The sequence below is a fragment of the Eucyclogobius newberryi genome, unplaced genomic scaffold (genome assembly GCF_026437365.1).
Source record: "Eucyclogobius newberryi isolate DKJ021-1_F unplaced genomic scaffold, fEucNew1.0.hap1 SCAF_7, whole genome shotgun sequence".
Taxonomy (NCBI): domain Eukaryota; kingdom Metazoa; phylum Chordata; class Actinopteri; order Gobiiformes; family Gobiidae; genus Eucyclogobius; species Eucyclogobius newberryi.
The window spans coordinates 16,106,753-16,112,894 of NW_027316389.1; positions in this window are offsets into that span (position 1 = coordinate 16,106,753).

A 6,142-nucleotide genomic window follows, 5' to 3' on the forward strand; every position below is an offset into this window, starting at 1 on the left:
AGCGCCGCGCCGAGGCATTTCCACTGAAGGAAAAGGAAAACATGGCCTCCCAAGATTCACACCAAGAAAGAATTTACTCCTCTCATAAAAGGGCAGAGTGACTGAAAATGAAAGAATATTTTATTGAAGATAGAATGATGCTTGTGTCGTACATTCTCACCGCTTGGATAGGCTAAAATGAAGAATGAAGCTTAAATTTTAACAAGGCAATGGATTTATGATCATTTTGTAATAATATTGATGAGAACATTAGCCCTTTGTGATGGTTTATGTTTATTGGGAATATAAAAATAAAATATAGACCAAAGTGCTCTAAAACAGTATTTTGCAAAGCGCAGCGTGCGATTTATACCCGGCTTTGATGACAGATTAATCTCCGCATCATAAAGAGGAAAGTGCTCCCATATTTTTAACTTTTTTATATGGATGTACAACATGCTGTTGTGTTCAAGGCCAGACCGTCGGGACCTGGGCACACCCAAGGGGAACTCTCTTCTCAATTGAAACGAGGCAATTTACTGTTCGGAACGCTGCCACTTCATCATTCAGACAAGTTTAAGCCCATGAATTTCAAACAGGGACGGAGATGGAGCAGCATGCATTACGGCGCCAATGACAGCCTCTGCGGGCCCCGAGCGAGCACTGATCGGGCTAATCACCTCACAACAGTCTGTCATTACCGGCTTTGGGTCAGTGGTTACGCTGTGTTGTACTCTGCGGGGGGACTCGTCTTCTCCGGGGTACAATGCACAGCCCTCTAGGCCCGTTTTCCGGTGGAGCCTCAACCTTCTCAGACTGACCCGATCGACAGCGCACCCCATGTACCAGGTGGATTGTGGTGCCCGGCTTCAACCTCTTCCAGGCTCCGGGCTCCAGGCTCCGGGCTCTGGCTCCATTAAAGTTTCACTCTCCAGCTGTGCCCCCCCTGGACATACCAACTGTCCCCCCCGGACACACCAACTGTACCAGGGAAGCGATTCATCTGTGCTCTGTGTAGTCTCATCACAAACAGCACCGGCTCCTTTAACGCTCGCCATCAGCTTTATGCTTTTTGACAGTTTTTCCAAAGCCGTTAGAAGAAGCAGATGAACTAAAATTCTAATGTTCTAAAATAGACTTTCTGCTAAACTTCTACTTCAGGAATTGACTCGACTCTATCCACGTGTTAATAAATAGGACTGATTTCATACAAGGGTAATACAAAATATCCATTCAATATTGCTACAAGCTTTAGGTGCATATTGGATCCAGACTGGTTTGTTGTATTTTAAGAGTACTTTCTAGGCTTTAACCTTTTGTGCTGTCGTTAATGTTGTGTTTTAAGCCATTAATGTTAGAAAATTATGTTTAAATATTGTAATCTGTTGCTGCTATGAAAATGATTCGCATGGAGAAAGCAAATTAAATCATGTCGTGCTCTATCTGTAGTTCACTCTGCTGCTGTGATATGGTGTTATTAATATTCTAATCATTTACATGTTTAAAAACTTTTGACATTGCTCTAATTGCTCTTGTTGGAAGAAGTGCTCAAAGTACAGATACAAGATTAAAAAAAGGAAAAAGACTGAAGTAAAATGGCACATAAACGATCTACAGTAGTAATCAGAACACATTTCCTAATTTTTCTCGTGAATTTTATGTATATATTTTTGTTTGCTCAAAGCTGAAGAACTAAGAATGTACCAAAAATGACCCTTAAATCATATGAAAAGTACTTCACATGGTTTGAAAAAGTCTAGTGCAGTAGAAAGTACAGATTCCTGCTCTCAAATGTAGTGACGGAAAAGCAAAACGTATGTAAATATTAGGTAAAGTACACAATGTTTTTGTACTTTGTTACTTTCTATCACCACATATTGCCAATACTACCACTCATGTCTTACTCCAGTACCCATATACGCCCATTCTATTTCTGCTTCATTACCGTACATCGAAATCAAAGCATTTCCCCCGTTTTGCCTCTGTTTTGAATATTTAGTTACATTTCTCAGCCGCAGAACCAAAGGCTGTTTAATTATGGAGTGTTGGGCCACAGAGGTCTCCTTTAAAGCTGCGTGTACCCACTGGCCTCCAGCACCACCGCCGCCATCACCACCACCACCAACTCCTACAGGCGATGCTCCCCTCCTGCACCGCCCCGCTCTGATTAATACTTTCTTAATTATGATTTTTCTTTTAATTCCTCCCTAGCCTTCCTCCCCGTCTTGAGCGAGAGGGTGCCCGCCTTGTGCCTGAATACGGGCGCTCATTAAGACCACAGAGCGATCGCTGCTGTATACGGTAAATAAAAGGCGCCTGGCCCGGGGCAGAGTTGGCAGTGCTCTGAAGGACATCTCTTCTCGAAAAAAGCATGAAGTTGGAGCGCGAGAGAGGAGCCCGTGGCATCGGCAGAGCAGTTTCCTTTTATGAGGCTCACAGTGAGACGGGGAGGATGAGGGCCGCTTTGTTCCAGCTGGCGCGGAGTGACAGAAACACAGAAGGCCTGTCTCCTGGCGCGGCTCACAAGGCCGTCCGACACACCAAAGACGCCCAGAAGTTCATCCACGGGCGCGCTTGTACGAGCTCCGGCGTTTGGCGTCTTTGAAGAGTTCTCGTCCTGTCAACTTGTGGAGGGAAAAAGTGCAGTTTGATGCTGGAGTTCTTGACTTCGGCGCGAGTTTGCACACAACAGCAAGTAAACTAAAGGCTGTATAGTTATTGCACCCGCCAATATTGGTACCTCTGAGATCCATGGTGACGGAAGCAACTTTTGGAGACTTTCTAACACTGAGCAGGCAGCTAACTTCTGCAGATTAAAGGAGATGGTTTGGACACAGCTTTCTACAGATGTTGGGATGATGGACACATTTGGAGACTGAGTCAAAACAAATGAAACTATCCATAAAATACATTATTATTATTGAGAAATTGGAAAGCAGAAAAAATTCCATTGGCTCCAATTGTGGCCATATCTGCTCATCAAGACACTTTGTACTTGGGAGACCACTGGGAATAACACTTATCTTTTATGATTATTTAGTGTATTTATACATTGAGTCTTCTTAAATATATTATCAACCAAATACAAGTTGAAATATAATGATTGAAGAAAACGTTTTTTGACATTTTGATCTAAATAAATTATAAAAATACAACAAACTGATTATTTTTTTTATCGTCAACTCGTCACAATTAGTCATTTAATTGTTGCAGTTGTTAGTGAATATACCATAACCTCAAAGACTTTACTTCCCAGTGCTATATTTCCAGGTGAAGTGCTGCTAATGATCTTTGGCTTCTCTGTTTGCTCACTGCCCGTAACCATGTGTGGACTATGTAGCACCAGTGATATAGCAATAACACGATGGGCTATCCGCTAATCCAGTTGGCATATTAATGTTTATTTACCCCACGGCAAATACGACGTGTGCAGCAGCAGCAGCAGCAGCAGCAGCAGCAGCTAGAATAAGACTAGAATAAGAGACAGAATAATGGCGGCTAATTAAACTGCTTTGCTTTCGATTCATCCATTAGCCGTACTCAGGCGTGCATACGTAATGTAATCATGTTAAATAAGGCGAGCGCGGGAGGTGACCACGCCGAGGTGTTCCCTCTCGGTGTAAATCAGTACAGCGTGTCACGGCAGACAAAATGTATTGAGATGGCTGTGATAAATTTGGAAATTGTCAAAATATGTGCTCACTCGCCTGCAAGAGATATGACCCGTGTATTCATGTGTGTGGTGGTCTTAGTGCTCTACCTCTGTTGGGGGGCAGAGTGACTGGTAATAGAATTGTTTTTGTTGTTGTTGTTGTCGGGACGGTATTGTGTGAAACGGGGTGAAGAGTTGGAGAGATATTTAGCCGATACGCAAACTCCCAAGAGCCTAGAATGTTATGTGACCAATCCCCCCGGAGTGCATACATAATTAGCCTAATGCTGTAAACAAATGCATTTATCAGGGTTTTATTTTTACCACACAGGCTTTATTTGAGAGGACGGTGTAGTGTGAAATAGGGGTGAGAGCGAGGAGGACATTCAGCAAATTGTCGGCACCGGGAATCAGTGTCATGACGAGACAGAGATCTTGAATTTTCAACCTTAAGACATTTTGGGGTTTCTTTATGTACAATTTCGGAGCAGATTCATTGGATTCGTGTTGTCGCTTCCTAAAAACATGAGTAAAAACATGGTTGAAAGCAAAATGAATCATCCAGGAAATAATGATAAACTGTGGCTCAACATTCACAAATATAATAGGATTGTTTTGAAGTCTTTTAAATCTCTCGGCCCAGTTTAGACAGTTATAGATATTTTTTACTTTATTGACTGTATCGCAAGTGGACAATAAAGGATTATCTTATCTTATCTTATCTAATCTTATCTAATAATGTCCTGGTTTGGTCCTTGGACAAACACTTCCTCAGCATTGTCTTCGCCCTTTTTCCTTCTGCTTACTTAGCTTTGTTTAACACGTTTTAACATTGTCTCAACAAATAACTGATGATGAGTATTTTCGTGGATAAATTCCACCGTTTCAACTCCTGCGTATCTCAATCGCTAACCAATAAAGCACACGCACAGCTACGAAAACAAATCCCTGTTTATGTATTTGCACACAGATACGACCTGCTTCCCAATGCTAACAGTGTCGTGGCTGTGGATCAGAATGACCCTCGTCCGTTCTCGGGAATGCTAATCCGTGTTGTCAGGAGGCTTAATCCTTCCCTTGGAGAAGATGGCGTGTCCTTGTCAAGCCGGACACTACACATCCTACATCCACGCGCCGGAGCCTCACCTTCATGCAAGAGACGCAAATCAGGCGGCCAGACACTCGAGCATGAACCAAATGTCAGCCGCAGGAGAAGAGGGCCCGTTAATTACTGCTCGCAATCCCAGTATTCCAACAGCAAGCCGCGGCGTCCAGGATAACTCCGGATCATCCATTCATTTCCATTCCGAGGCAGGCAAGAGGAGAGGAGACAATTTCACAGAGTAGGTCTTTTAAAAGCACTCATTAATATTGTGATTTTTCCCTTATTACATTTTAAACCGTTTTGTGGCTCTAAAAGAAGAATCCCAAGCTCTTTCATCGTCATCGCCAGAATGTCATGCATTACAAGTTTGAAAGTCTTTGTGCTCCTGCCTGACAATAGAAATGCAAAGTTTTGGAAATGTGTCTCGGTGGTTGTGCGGGAGTGTTTTCAGACGGTTTTGAAGGGAAAAACACTGGCGTCTCCGTCGGGTTGTGTGGAGACGCTTCCCCTGTGACACCTCACCTTCGCGGATCACTCACTGTTCGCTTTGCGTTAATTAACCCTGGAGTGCTTCACGGGGCTTTGAAGAAGCGAGTGGAAGAACAGAAGATTATGTTTTTGTGTTTCGCTCCCATGCCAAATGTTTCTTTTTTGGCGGTAGATTGTCTCAGGTTTATGGTCTTCAAAGGGATATTGCCATTCCGATATTAATGGATTGGCGTCATTTGATCCACCAGAATTTGACCCATCGTTCACGAGCAGATGAGCGACAGTGAACCCATTGTGCGACATAATATGACTATCGATGTGTCATACCAGATTTGCACTTTCAGAGAATGTTGAGATTTTACATATTTGTTCCTTTATGTGCAAATATTTTAAACAATTATTTTCTACCACTGGAGTTTCAACGCTTGAATAATTTCTTACAATTAGGCCTACTTATCCTATTTCATGGGACTTAGAGCTATTTTCTCATGCTAATGTTTAATGGCAAAAAAAAATTCAACACTATTAAGTTATCAGAGTGGTATCAGTACCAGAATACATATGGATCATGGGTTTAGAGCAGGCATGTCCAAACTATGGCCCGGGGGCCAAATGCGGCCCTCAGACACATTTTTGTTGGCCCTCCAGCTTCCTGCTATGTCGGCCCAAACAACAAAAAGTAGTACTTTTTACTGTGAAATTGGGAAAATGCAGGTATATTGATGTTATACCAACCTATTATTAATGTTAATGTCTAATTAAATTTGTGGAGGCTCATCGCAATTACGTCAAATGCTAAATTTCGAATGATTCACTTTGTCATTCAACAAATTCGACATTGTCAAGTTGTTTGTGGCCCTTTGCCCCGTTTCAGTTTCAAAATGCGGCCCTTGGTGAAAAAAGCTTGGACACCCCTG